At 42.3% G+C, this 15302-nt stretch overlaps 1 protein-coding gene across 1 annotated transcript in view; it reads left to right on the forward strand.

Annotated features, from left to right (window-relative positions):
* The first annotated feature begins 4868 nt into the window (after window positions 1-4868).
* Window positions 4869-15302, forward strand: part of IL11RA (interleukin 11 receptor subunit alpha) — a 157358-nt gene continuing 146924 nt past the window's right edge. Inside the window, exon 1 of the mRNA XM_063453793.1 lies at window positions 4869-5211. The gene's annotated coding sequence lies outside the window, so the exon portion shown is untranslated. The remainder of the gene's footprint in view (window positions 5212-15302) is intronic.

Raw genomic sequence — 15302 nt, forward strand, 5'->3', positions numbered from 1 at the left:
AATCATTCTCCATTGTACACACACACTGCCCCCATACACACACAATGCCCCTATATACACACACACTGCCCCCTATATACACGCACTGCCCCCCATACACACACTTTGAGGCAGTTGAGGAGGCATTGTATCACAACCTGCAACTGGATTAGCTAACTGTCAGTTGATGGATCCAGAGGCTAGTATGCCTTATAGGCAAAGCAAACACAGCAATTGCTACGAAACGCATAAATCCATCCTTTTAAAGGTTGAGCCCATATTAATACATTTGCCCATAAACAAACCAGGGGCAGAAGCTCAAAGATTTCTCTTCGGGGAATCCTTTGTAAAAGATCTGGGGGCATACGTGCAGACCTTTACTGCGCTTGATAAGGCACAATCAAACATGTGTAGGGTCTTCAACCCTAAGGTTTTTGCTGGGATCGGAAGAGCCAGGAGCCGTCCCCCGAAAGGTTCATTTCGAGGTACAAGCCCAACCAACCATTCTTCCCACATCGGAGCAGGCCATGATCTGCCAGAGGACTATGGGGAACGCCTTCCGGAAGACGCCCTTATGGTAAGCTTGCTCAATCTCCCTTCTTACCTATGGTCTGTGGAGGGATGACTCACACGTTTTTTTTCCCATGTACGGGCTCTAATAACTCTAGACACATGGGTCCTCCAAGCTGTACGAGGATATGCTATAGAGTTTGTATCTCTGTCTCTCAAATTGTTCCCTCCCAAAGGGATTGTTTTTTCCCCGCAGGATGCTGACCTGGTCTCCCAGGAAATTCAGGAACCGGCCCACAAAAGGGACAGCCAAGAAACCCTGTTACCAACACCGGTATTTATTAGCAATCTGTTTCTAGTTCCCAAGAAAGGTGTTAGCGTCATCAACTTGAAACCTCTCAACGCGTATGTCAGGTACCAACACTTCAAAATAGAGGGGATCCATTGTCCACGCAATCTACTTCAGCCCTCAGATTGGATGGCCAAATTGGACCTAAAAGACGCATTCCTCACAGTGCCAATATCTATGACCGACCGCGACTTTCTCCAATTCATTTGGGAAGGAAATGGAGGTTCACATGCCTCCTATTCGGCCTCTCTTCAGCCCTGTGGTGCTTTACCAAAATTATGAAGCCAATGGTCGCCTTTCTGAGGAGCCAAGGCGGACGTCTCATCAACTACCTCGATGACATCCTCCTAATGTCGTCCTCCCAAAGGACACTGCATCTACACCTGGCCTGGATCATAAACCATCTCCAAAATCTGGGGTTCTTAATTCACGAGGAGAAAGCCCGTTCTCTTACCCACCCAACACATAGAATTTTTGGGGTTGCGGATAGATTTGTCCACACAGACTCTTCATCTACCCATGTCCAAAATAAAGTCTATCAAGAAGGAAATCTCCTGCTTGCTTCACACCCTACAGATCTCCCTCAAACAACTGGCTTGTATGGTCGGCCTTCTAGCGGCACTTATCCAGGCAATTTTTCCAGGACCGCTCCCTACAGGGCACTGCAACCCCTTCAAGCATCCTACCACCGAGCAGGTGCCTCTTACGAAGATGTTGTGCTCTTGGATGTGGACGCCAAAGAGGAACTCAAGTGGTGGCTGTGCCACATGGAGGCATGGAACGGGCACGCCATCTTTGGCATGTCTCCAGAAGAGATTGTAGAATACGACGCGAGTCTATGGTTGGGGAGCACGTTGCGGAGATATCTCCACTGACGGAAGGTGGTCCGAGGAAGAAAACGGCTGTCACATCAATTGTCTGGAACTTCTGGAAGGCTCGTTTGCAGTCAGATGCTTTTCCCAAACAAGCTTTCAATGTTCTATCCTCTTAAGGATGGACAATGTATTGACGGTCAGGTACATTAATCGCCTAGGCGGCGCACGCTCCAGGATTTTAGCAAACATGTCCTACGATTTTTGGCATTATTGCCTACATCTCGGTGACAGCAGAATATATTCCCGGCCTCTCCAACACTACAGTCGATTGGAACTCTCGTCAACCTGCGCGACTCCATCCTCTACTTTTTGTAGTTTTGAGTTTTTTTGTTTTTTTTTTAAATAAAGACATTTCTGATGAATACTGAGTGGAGTAATAAGAAATAAAACAACAGAACATTTTAATTGTAACTTTGGGTCCATTCCAAGGCCATTCCAATAGCCTCCCTGTCAATCTGGCACTGACAATGCGTAGGTTATGTATAAAAAGTGCTAAAAGTTGTAAAAAGACAAATGTTTTAAAAATAGACCAAACACCATTGGTACCATTAGTCTGTTATTGTTTATTTCATTGCTTTCCTTTGAGTTTTCTCAACTAATAAAATCTTCCGGCAGAACTTTACTACCAGTCTCTATACATCTCTTTCTCTGAATATCTTGTCATATTGGAAGATATGGAGGAAAAGAAGAAGAATGTAAAGATGCCGTAAAATATTAGATCAGTGGAATAGGTATGTACACAGTGAGAAGGAAAGAGTGGGCCTGCTGTACTGTTATATTTACCTTTCATTAATGTAATGAATGGCAGGCAGGCATATGGAGGTAAAATAAGACTTTAACAGTCTTATTGAAACCCACAAGATTGTTATTTACTTATTTATTTATTTTTATTTCAATCATTGTTTTATTGACCCCCGCAAGATTTTTATTTACCAGTTTTAAAAATGTTTTACATGTAGTGGCTGGCTAACAAGTGCTGGCCATCCACAACATAATTAACCTTTGCGCTGCCAACGGTTTTTAAAGGGACAGTATAGGCACCCAGACCATGTCATCTCAATGAGGTGGTTTGGGTGCACTTTCCTTGTTTCCCCTTAGTACTGCAATGTAAAACATTGAAGTTTTAGAGAAACTGCAATGTTTACATTGCAGTACTAAGACTGCCTCCAGTGGCTGTCTAACAGTCAGCCACTAGAGGCGCTTCCTGGAGTTTCAAGGAGTTTGACTACGAGAAACAATGCTGGATGTCATCAATTACAGAATCTTATCAACAGTCATACCTCCCAAGTGTCATGAATCTGATGGAGACAGTGTTTCTGAGGGAAACTCACAGAATATAGCTATCAGAAAACACACACCCTATGTTAATCTCTCTCCAATTTATACTTACATCTTTCAAGTAAATCCATACATCCTAACAACAGAGTCCAGTGAAGCAGGACGTCCATTGGTGGGGTAAAGGGGTGTGCCACTGACGCGAATCACGTAACCAGAACCGCTGAAAGGGGCGAACATACTCAAAAAGGGGGGCGTTTCTGCACAAGAATTGGAAGGTCAGAAGGGCATGAATGCATGTCAGGCTGCCTGCCAATCATGCAGGCTGACCAACTAAGGGCATACTGTGCAGACAGCACTCTGAGCTTGGCATAAATGCGTCTAATGATGCACTCGCTCCACTCTTTCTAAGGACTGTCCCCTAGCACTCACATGTCCACTTGTCTCCTTACCTTCTTACTAGCAGGCAGAAGCTCCTGGCATACAGTCTGAGAAGGAGAAAAGGTGGATGTAGTGAGTGTATAAGAAAGGGAACATGTCACAGTGTTAGAGAGACCAAAGTCAGCATTGCCCTAACTAATATCATTGTCAGACAGTAGAGATGTCCAGAACAGTTCGCCGGCGAACATAGCTTGTTCGCGGTCGCCGCGGCGGGCGAACATATGCGATGTTCGGTCCGCCCCCTATTCGTCATCATTGAGTAAACTTTGACCCTGTACCTCACAGTCAGCAGACACATTCCAGCCAATCAGCAGCAGACCCTCCCTCCCAGACCCTCCCACCTCCATGACGGGAGGGGGCGGACCGAACATCGCATATGTTCGCCCGCGGCGGCGACCGCGAACAAGCTATGTTCGCCAGCGAACAGTTCCCGGCGAACTGTTCAGGACATCTCTATCAGACAGTCCACACCAGTTTTGTTCCCCTACATCCCTCTCAAGTTTCCATACTTAAGCAGGAGTATGTGAAGAGTATTGTGTAAAAAAACAAACAAACAAAAAATTCCCCTATTTTGATCCAACCCTGCATACATACAAGTATTATAGCACATAAAACCAACAATCATAAAGCCAACAAACATATTAACAGGTGATTGGTTTACAACAAATATAAGAATAGACTGAAGGATGCACAAAAAAAGTGCAAAAGAAGGGCAAATCAAGCATTAGAGCCTAAATGGGATAACCTACAATGATCTAATAACTAGTAATAACACACCTCTTTCTATATATAGAAAGTGACACGTTGGTGAACCATAAAAAGAAACCAATATTGAACAGAAAAATAATATGAAAATAAAAAAGGGATATTTGGGCCCAAATATGAGAATAAATAGGTGCAAAGAGGAAAAATGTCAGAAAAACAGCCATTTAGATTTAGGTGAGAGTCGCATGCACCAATGTCTGTGCATTAGGAGGTTAGGAGGTAAAAAAATAAACGTTGTTTATTAGGAGGAGGTTAGAGGTACATAACTTTATGCCAGTGCAATAGGAGGGGTGTCTAACTAGAGTTAAACATGTCTGTGTATTAGGGGAGAATATATTTTCTGAGATATTCTATCAGCATTTTTTCCTGAGTTTCAGTTGGAATAATAGCTGCATTAGGAAATGTTTTCAGTCTAACTGTGTTGGTCTAACAGGAGCAGCTCTATAGAGGATCACCTTGCATGTGCTCTTTGTTAGTGCTTAGAATGAGCTCTGTGACTGTATGTGATTTATGGGAGCTCTGTGTTAGCATGCTCCTAACATGCATGCACAGGGGGAGCTGTACATATGACAGGGAGGCCCTCACACTCTAGGTGGGAGGAATGCAGGACCAGTGACTCATCTTACTTTGTAGAAGGAATGGGTCACACTACAAAGTGCTTACTGCCCCCTGCTCCTGACTGCACCTCCCCCTCACTCACAGGAAGAGCCCCCCAGCCCAGCCAGACTGGCAGCTGAACTCTCCAATGGGTGTGCTAGTGCAGCCTGTCCAGCCCTGCTTTACTGAGTTCTGTGTGGGGCAACAGGAGACAGAGATATCCAAGGGACACAGACAGGCTGAAAGAGACAAGCAATAGATGGGACTGGAGACAGAAGGAAAGTCAGAGCGAGCCTGCCTTACAGACATCAGGGGAGACAGACAGACAGTGGTGGAGACAGACAGAGCAGGAGAGAGGTGGGCAGGGTTCCCCACTCACACTATGGAGTTCCTGGCTGGATAAATGCTTGGGAGTATAAGGTAAGACTGGAATGACTGATTACAGTAAGTGGGCTGATACACAGAGTTCCATATGGAATGAACGTTAACCCATCACTTGCCAGAGATATTTGACACTGCACTGTGTGTACTGGATCTGAGCTCCTGCAGTGGCAGTTATGTGAAGTTGAATAATAGTTATATGGACATTGCACAATGATACCAGCAGCAATCTCTGCTTTTAACATGCAGTGTGCTGCAATGTGTGATGTTGCTGAATATTCCTGCTGTATGTATAGAATTGGTGTTCATTAGATGCAGGTCAGTAATAATAGCAGCTGTAATTGTTTTCATTTGACATCAGAAGATTGGCTGGCAATATGATTTGCCTATTTTAGTCATGCCAACTCTGCTGAGGTTTATAGTACTTTTTATTATATTAGCGTTTATATAGCGCCAACATATTCTGCAGCGCTTTGTAATTCATATAATAACATTGAGTTTGTTAGGTAGCTTCAATAGGGTTTTCTGTGTCAGGTTGGTATACCAAGATTCCCTGTGCCAGGTTGGTATACCAAGATTTACTCTGCCAGGCTAGTACACTTGCCAGGATGGTACACTGAGGTTTGCTGTGCCAGTTATGGTACACTGCACTTTTTTTTGCCAGATTCATACTGTAAGGGTTACAGTGCCAGGTTGGTACACTAATGTTTTCTGTGCGTGCCAGCTTAAGTACTCTAAGGTTTACTGTGGCATGTTGGTATATTAACATTCACGTTGCCAGTTAGGTATAGTAACATCTGCTGTGCTGGGTTTATACACTATGATTTACTGTAGCTGATTGGTATACTATCACTCTCTATTCCAGTTTGGTGCTCTAGGGATCATTGCGCATGATTGGTATACTAACATTCATGGAGTAGGAAGCTAAACAAGAAGCTAACAATCATAGAAACCAATAGACTATCTCCAAACATGTAGCACTTTGCACCAAAATAGCACCTGTTTTGCCATAATAAATCTCCCAGACATCCCATTAGTTACCATAGTAATTGTTACTTATTTTAGCAACTTGTCCTCGATTAGCACCTGCTTTTGCCTTGATAAATCTTTAAAGGGGCCCTCTGGGCACAATTACAACTTAATTTAAAATGAAGTTGTGATGGTGCCAGGAGGTCCCTAGTGCTGGCTTACCTTTTGTAGTTAAATCATTCACGAACAGTTTAACCCAAAAGTCTCCTTCCAGCGCCACATCACTCTGCCCCCTCCAACATCTTGAGAAACATATGTATTTTTCTCACGCCATTTTTATGAATCGGGTGCCACTGATTGGCTAAGAGAGTCAGCTGACTGCTAGGTTTCAATTTTGAAGCTTTTCAGCAAGCGCATGTTGGAGGGGGCAGAACAATGTGGCGCTGGAGAAGAGACTTTCAACGTAAACCATTTGTGAATGGTTTAACACTTGAAGGTAAGGGACCTTTTGTAGTATTCATTTAATGTCTGCATTGGCAGGGATGCTGCTGATTGACTAGAGCGGTCAACTGATGATATAAGCCATTCAGTAGCTTCCCATTCATTAAAAAAAGGTTTAACCGCTTAAGCTAAAAGTTCTCTTGGGGGCCTCCTGGCACCATAACAACTTAATTTAGATGGAGTTGTTATTGTGACCAGAGTGTCTCTTTAACCCCTTAAGGACCAAACTTCTGGAATAAAAGGGAATCATGACATGTCACACATGTCATGTGTCCTTAAGGGGTTAAACACTCTTAACAGTTTTTTGGCTTTTTTTTGTGGTCTTGGACTTGGACTGTGGTCTTGGACTCCCATCATATCACTTCCAGAACTAAAATGTGTAGTCCAATAACATCTGTATCAGCAATGCGCAGTGTAATATGCAATATGCAGATAGATCTCTGGATCTCTGTAATGTGTAGGAAGTCGTCTGTACAATGTATAATGCATAAAGGAAGTTATACAAAAAACTTATATGATGGTCCTGATGAAAGTTTTATGTGGAAACTGAAACGTTGATACTTTTTATCAAACAGATGGAATAAAAGTTATGTTTTATTTTTTTACATAAGTCTGTTGAGTTCTATCCTTATTACGGTATATATATATACCGTGGGGGGGAGACACAATAGTTAGGAACACAGACAGAGGGCAGGTAGGAATTGTATCTAGTTATCTAGTGCCATATTTTCCTGAAACCTGACCTTTGCACCCAAGCTGTATCTAAACAATAGTTCCCATGATACTTAGACAGACTCAAGGCTATCTGGATGGAGACCTATTCATTAACAGTACTGGACAAACACAAGCTTAGCCATTAGAACCTAATGATATCTGTGATGGTGGATATTTATATAGGCTGAAAAGTCTTGCATCTACCAAGTTCAGCCTCTCTCGCATCTATGGTGTTAAAGGTAAAAAAAACTGTTTGATGTTTTTTCCTTTCCTTTACTTTCTTTCTCTCTTTCTTTTTTTATTTAACAAACTAGGAAAAAAGTTCCTTTTTAACCTCAGAATGGCAGTCAGATCTCTCCTTGTATCAAGAAGCTGTTACCCCACAAAGTAAATATTATAGCGCTGAATAACTTTTTAAAGTAGCACTCCAAGCTCCATCACAGCTCCAGTTTGTTGTTGTGTTATTGTGCTAGGATTAGAAATCAAAAGTACGTAGAATCGAATGGGGCTTTTATTATTATTATTATTATTATTATTGGTATTTACATAGCGCCAACTAATTCCACAGCGCTTTACAATATTATAAAGGGGGGGAAATTTACAATTTGTGAGACAATTACATAGTGACAAAAGAACAATAGGTAGATAAGGGCCCTGCTCAAACGAGCTTGCAGTCTAGATGAGGTGGGGTACAAATGCACAACAGGGCAGCAAAGGTGACTGCCACCAAACAAGGTGTGGCTCTTTAGGAGAGCAAGTGACAGATTTGGATAAGTATAGATAGGTTTCTCTGGGAGTCCATAAGCATTCCTAAACAAATGTTTTTTGAGGGGCTTCTTAAACAATTGAAGGATAAGGGAGAGTCTGATGGGGGCAGGCAGGCTGTTCCAAAAGAAGGGAGCCACCCGCGAGAAGTCCTTCAAGCGCGAGTTAGCAGTAAGGGTGCGAGCAGTGGATAGGAGGTGGAGTTTTGAGGAAAAAGGAAGAAGGGATATGAGACAATAGTTGGCAGGGGAAAACTGGTCTAGGGATGACTTTTTTAGGATGGGTACGACAGTAGCATGTTTAAGGGGAGCAGGGACAACATCAAATGAAAGAGAGCAGTTTAGCATGTGTGTTAAGGATGGTACAAGACAAGGGGAGAGAGATCTGATAAGGTGGGAAGGTACTGGATCAAGCGGACAGGTGGTGGGACGAGAGGAGAAGAGAAGCAAAGCCACCCACCACCTGTTCTGTAACTGGGGAGAAGGCCTGTAGGGTAGGGAAGGTCCATGTGTAGTTGCGAGAGGGAGGAGCAATGGGGGGAGAATTCTTTCCTTAACTGTTCAATCTTGTCGGTAAAGTAGCATAGAAGGCTATCTGCTGAAAGGTCAGTTTGAGGAATGGTTTGAGGTGGGCGAAGGAGAGAGTTGAAGGTATTAAAGAGATGCCTGGGATGGCGTGAGCATGAACTAACAAGAGAAGAAAAGTAGGATTGTTTAGCAAGGGTGAGGGCTGTGCTATATGAACACAAAATGAATTTATAATGCAGGAAGTCTGACAAGGTGCGGGCTTCCTCCAGCAAAGCATCTCTGCAGGTAGTGGGTTGATTTAATGTGCCAAGGTTGGAGTCGCATCTTCCTTGAGGTGTAATTAAGCAAGTTCCATAGTTACAAGAAACAGTAGTTAAATGTATAGTTAAGACCTATGGACCTGTAGGACGAAACGGATTTTATGGTTTTATGTTTTCTCTTTTTTTCTCCTTATCTGTTTGAGTGCAGAAGACAACTTCTATTTGTTTATGGTCCTAGGAGGTTGCAGATACTATACCTTAGTTTTGTGTCATATCTTTTTTAATGGTTTGATAGAAACAGAGTGTCTCCCAGGAGTAATTGGCTCTCTCAAAACAGTTTGAATGCCTATTTAAAGGGTTACTCCTACCAAAAAAAGAGTCAACATAACACTTCCAATACTGGAACACCCCACCCCCCCAGTGCCAACTCCCTCCTGCCCCCCCCAAAAAACATTATATCTCTGGCAACAGAGGGATAAATCTGTGTATTATATAGAAATAGCAAAATGCTGCACGTACAGTCTCCATGTACCAGGACCATGTCAAATCACTGAAGTGGCCATGGTCTTTGGAGTAACCCTTTAAGCCTAATTACTATGTTGCTTAAAACAATGCATGACTAATCTATTTCAGTCTCTAAATGACCTGTTTGGTGATAAATCAGTCTTTCTACATGTTCTTGGCTCCTGTGTAGATGTGTACTTTAAGTGAATAGAGGTGATTTATGTCCCCGGTTGAGGCAGTGACATTTGATCCCTTGCTTTGCTGTTCTGTGCTATTGTTGTTTAGAGATTGTTGGCAAGTGATCTGAGCAGCTTGAGAGCTGTAAGAGGCATTGATTTCTCAAATGGAAATGTCTCTATAATGCAGAAAGACAGGAGACTGTGATCTAAAAACCACAACCACAAAGTAGCTATGATGTTTGTGCAGGTATTTCCAAGAAAAATAGTTTAAAACTGGCTGTGAGAAAGCGTTGTGGCTCTCGGATGTATGGCAGTTTGAAAGACGAGCTCCGTATCTCAGACCCGACAATCCACTGCAATCAGCCCATATACCGACTCCCAAACTGAAATCACAAGCAACGGTAGAAACCTCATGGGTCCAGCAACTTCCCAAAAGAAGCAAACCAAAAAACCATCTCCACTATTCTGGACGAAATCACTATTGAAAAAAAACAAACGGAGCTTTCCCCATTACCTAAGATGGTGGACGACATTGATCCCTCAACACGGCGTAGGTCACTTCACCACAAAGGTAGACTTGTGCCAACTATTTACCAAAGTGCAGATGTGCTTTAGAGAGGAGCTTACCTCCCATATTAATGAAAAACAAACAGACTTTACAGTGTTAACTTAGAGGACCACAGTGCTGGAGACCATGGTCAAGACCAACAAGATGAGCAGGCTGAAAGGCCTCTTAACATCGAAACCCACCTGCAGACCAGGATTTGGGCAACTGCAGGCCAACTTAGCAAGGAGATGCCAGTGGAAGTCACTGACAAGCTGAGAACTGGAGGCCTTAAATACGAATGGGGATTCCCCTTCAAGCTGAATCTGTTCTAAAACAGCTCAACCCAGGCCCGTCTCAACATACAGAGCTCTCAATCACCAAAAACTAGCTGTCTCATAAACCACTGGGCTCCCTGTTCATCAACAGATCACAGCCCATACCCAGTTGATACCAACTCGCCTGGACCATCTGGACTAAAGGTGAGCCTTTCTCTCCAGGGCATGGGCCCTCCAGACAGATGGTTTGACCTCTTTTTTGACCCCCTTTTATTTTTTGACATTTTTACAATGATGTAGGGGGTTTATTCTTAATTCCCCATGGTAATTTGCCCTGATATCATGGACCAATAGATACTCCCTGAGGGAACTTTGATGGTTGACCCTATGGAGCCTTGAACAGGTGTAGAACTGCACAAGTTGTACCTGACGGAGACTGGAAATTTGTTTGGGACTTCTTTCGGGTGTTTGAGGGGATGCGGCCAGACTGGGACATACGATCATCAATGGTGGGAGTTCAGAAACCATACTGGATGGATACAGGTAGCCTCATTGCTATTCCAAGCCTAACATAAACCTATTTAACCAAATCCATGGACACTTTTTCTCTCCAGGCCAGCGGAAGGCCTACAAAAGAATGAAAACAAGTTGATAGCTGCTGTAGCCCTAGTGGCCAGAAAACCACTATCTCGAAACTGGAAGCAGCCAACACTGCCCTCTCAGATGGAACTACACATAAACTCTCAGCACAAATGTTTTCCTTTCTCTTCTTCTTTTGTTCTCTCTCTGCTCCCCCTTATTGACTAGTTCATTTTTCATCAAAATGCAATTTGCATGCATAGTGTAATTAAACGAATACTAAAACAAAACAATTCTAAACAAATTCAGCAACTGTGTAAATAATAAATAGAATAGCGAGCATGATACTGGTACAAGAAACAGCATTTGCACTAGTGCTTCATATGGTTTTCAATTCTATTGCTGGGAAACTTTCGAACACAACAGTAGTACAGCCGACATTATTTACACTTGTTTTGTAAACCGATTAACACTTTATTGCAGAAATGATCCCCTTGTAATTTGTAAACTTAAAAACTTAAAAATAATAAAAAAAATAAAGAATTTTAAAAAACATAAAAAATTGTGATTAGTGAAACTGTAGGAGGACTAGGGGTTATTTGATATTTTATTAGTTAGCAAATCAATCAGTAAAAATGGAATATTGATTGCGCTTCTAAATGATTGATTGTGCTACTTGTCAGTTACGGTAAACAGCAGCATGCTGGTAATGTTGTTGACAATATTTATGGTTTATGGCAACCAGCTCGGTACTTGTAAACTTGTTTGGGCAGGACCCTCTTCACCCACTGCTCCCGTATGTCATAGATGTTTGGTATGGTAACCTAAAATTAGCAAAGGAAGATATCAAAAGAACAATAGCAAAAAAAAAAAAGAGAAACAAAGAAATCATCTTATCAAAAAATACATATACACTTACACATATAATACACATATTCCAGCTGTGGAAGAAAATGGAGACATCAAAATAAATGACACAATTTTTTTTTACTAGTGTCCTAGATGTAGAAAATACCTAGGGATGCACCGAAATGAAAATTCTGGGCCGAAACCAAAAATTCAGGATGCCCTTGGCCGAATAACTCTTCCCCCCCAAATGATTTTTAAATGTTTTTTCCTATGATTTTATGAATATTAGACTTTTTAATTAATTGAATTAATCTAATATGAAAAACTTCCCTTCTCTTTTAGTGGTCCCCCCCCTTAATGTTCCTCTCTCCCCCCTCTAGTGTTCCTCTCCCCTTCCTCCTTTTTAGTGTTCTTTCCTTCTTCCTCCCCAGTCCCATAGTGTTCTTTTCCCCCTCCTTCCCAGTCCTATAGTGTCCCCCGCCCTATCCTGTCCCATAGTGTTCTTGTAACCCCCCACACCCCGGTCCCATAGTGTTCATTTCTTTCCTCCCCTGTTCCAGTGTTCTTTCCCCCCCCCCTCCCCTGTCCCATAGTGTTCTCCCCCCCATCCCCGTCCCATAGTGTTCCTCCCACCTCCCCTGTCCCATAGTGTTCTCCTCCCCCCCCCCCCGTTGTCCCAAGTGCAGTATTCTTGACTTTTCATGTTATCATTACTATCTGTCATTGTGATATATAATCATTTGAATTGTTAATGCAAGCATGTCTGTTATACTATGCACTACAAAAATAAATGTTTTTTTTCAATTTCTGCAAAATTGACCCGTTTTCTGCCGAAACGGGATCGGCCCATTTTCGGCAGAAAATTTCGGCAGCTGAAATTTCGGTGCATCCTTAATATATCCAATATGCAAATACCTCAAAACATCCACTTACCGTATATACTCGAGTATAAGCCGAGTTTTTCAGCACATTTTTTGTGCTGAAAAACCCCAACTCGGCTTATACTCGAGTTAATAGTCTGTATTATGGCAATTTGCATTGCCATAATACAGACAGGGGCTGTGGGGGCTGGCAGAGAGTTTACTTACCTGTCCTGCAGCTCCTGTCAGCTCCCTCCTCCTTCGCGCCGTCAGTTCAGCTCTTCTGTCAGCTCACACTCTAAGTCTCGCGAGAGCCGCGGCTCTCGCGAGACTTACACTGGGAGCTGACCGAGGTGCTGAACTGACGGCGCGGAGGAGGAGGGAGCTGACAGGAGCTGCAGGACAGGTAAGTAAACTCTCTGCCAGCCCCCCTCTCCCCCCCACTGAACTGCCAATGCTGGACCACCAGGGAAGGAGAGCCCCCCTCCCTGCCATATATCAAGCAGGGAGGGGGGACGAATAAAATCTATATTAATAATAATAATGAAATGAAATAATAATAAAAAAGTAATAATAATGAAATTAAATACAAAATAATAATAAATAATAATAAAAAAAATTACAATAATAAAAAAAATAAAAAAAAATTGCCCACCCCCCACCAAGGCTCTGCAACACACACACACACACACACACACACACACACACACACACACACACACACACACACTGCACATATACACACACACACACACTGCACTCATACACACACACTGCATTCATACACACACTGCATTCATACACACACACTGCATTCATACACACACACTGCATTCATACACACACACTGCATTCATACACACACACTGCACTCATACACACGCTGCACTCATACACACGCTGCACTCATACAAACGCTGCATTCATACACTCACACTGCATTCATACACACACTGCATTCATACACACACACTGCATTCATACACACACTGCATTCATACACACACACTGCATTCATACACACACACTGCACTCATACACACGCTGCACTCATACACACGCTGCACTCATACACACACTGCATTCATACACTCACACTGCATTCATACACACACTGCACTCATATACACACACTGCATTCTCATACACACACACTGCATTCTCATACACACACACTGCATTCTCATACACACACTGCATTCATTATACACACACTGTAAATAAATATTCAACTAATATATATTTTTTTAGGATCTAATTTTATTTAGAAATTTACCAGTAGCTGCTGCATTTCCCACCCTAGTCTTATACTCGAGTCAATAAGTTTTCCCATTTTTTGGGGGTAAAATTAGGGGCCTCGGCTTATATTCGGGTCGGCTTATACTCGAGTATATACGGTATATTAATAGCATAGAATATAGAGAGAATAAAACAAAGCTATACTTCCAGGTTACAAAAATAAGCAATTACAGATTAGCAATTTTACATGTACAGTGCTTGTTACAGTATCTGGTAATATTACCTGTGCAGTGCTGGTTACAGTAATTAGTAATATTACCTGTGCAGCGCTGGTTACGGTAATTGCTCAGGTAATATTACCAATTACTATAACCAGCACTGCGCAGGTAATATTACCAATTACTGTAACCTGCATTGCACAGGTAATATTAACAGATACTGTAACTTGCAATGCACAGGCAATATTACCAATTACTGTAACCAGCACTGCACAGGTAATATTAACATATACTGTAACTTGCACTGCACAGGCAAAATTACCAATTACTGTAACCAGCGCTGCACAGGTAATATTACCAATTACTGTAACCAGCGCTGCACAGGTAATATTACCAATTACTGTAACCAGCGCTGCACAGGTAATATTACCAATTACTGTAACCAGCATTGAACAGGTAATATTACCAATTACTGTAACCAGCGCTACACAGGTTATATTACCAATTACTGTAACCAGCACTACACAGGTAATATTACCAATTACTGTAACCAGCGCTACACAGGTAATATTACCAATTACTGTAACCAGCGCTGCACAGATAATATTACCAATTAATGTAACCAGCGCTCCACAGGTAATATTACCAATTACTGTAACCAGCGCTGCACAGGTAATATTACCAATTACTGTAACCAGCGCTGCACAGGTAATATTACCAATTACTGTAACCAGCGCTGCACAGGTAATATTACCAATTACTGTAACCAGCATTGAACAGGTAATATTACCAATTACTGTAACCAGCGCTACACAGGTTATATTACCAATTACTGTAACCAGCACTACACAGGTAATATTACCAATTACTGTAACCAGCGCTACACAGGTAATATTACCAATTACTGTAACCAGCGCTGCACAGATAATATTACCAATTAATGTAACCAGCGCTCCACAGGTAATATTACCAATTACTGTAACCAGCGCTGCACAGGTAATATTACCAATTACTGTAACCAGCGCTACACAGGTAATATTACCAATTACTGTAACCAGCGCTACACAGGTAATATTACCAATTACTGTAACCAGCGCTGCACAGGTAATATTACCAATTACTGTAACCAGCGCTGCACAGGTAA

The sequence above is a fragment of the Pelobates fuscus genome, chromosome 5, assembly GCF_036172605.1.
Source record: "Pelobates fuscus isolate aPelFus1 chromosome 5, aPelFus1.pri, whole genome shotgun sequence".
Classification (NCBI taxonomy): Eukaryota; Metazoa; Chordata; class Amphibia; order Anura; family Pelobatidae; genus Pelobates; species Pelobates fuscus.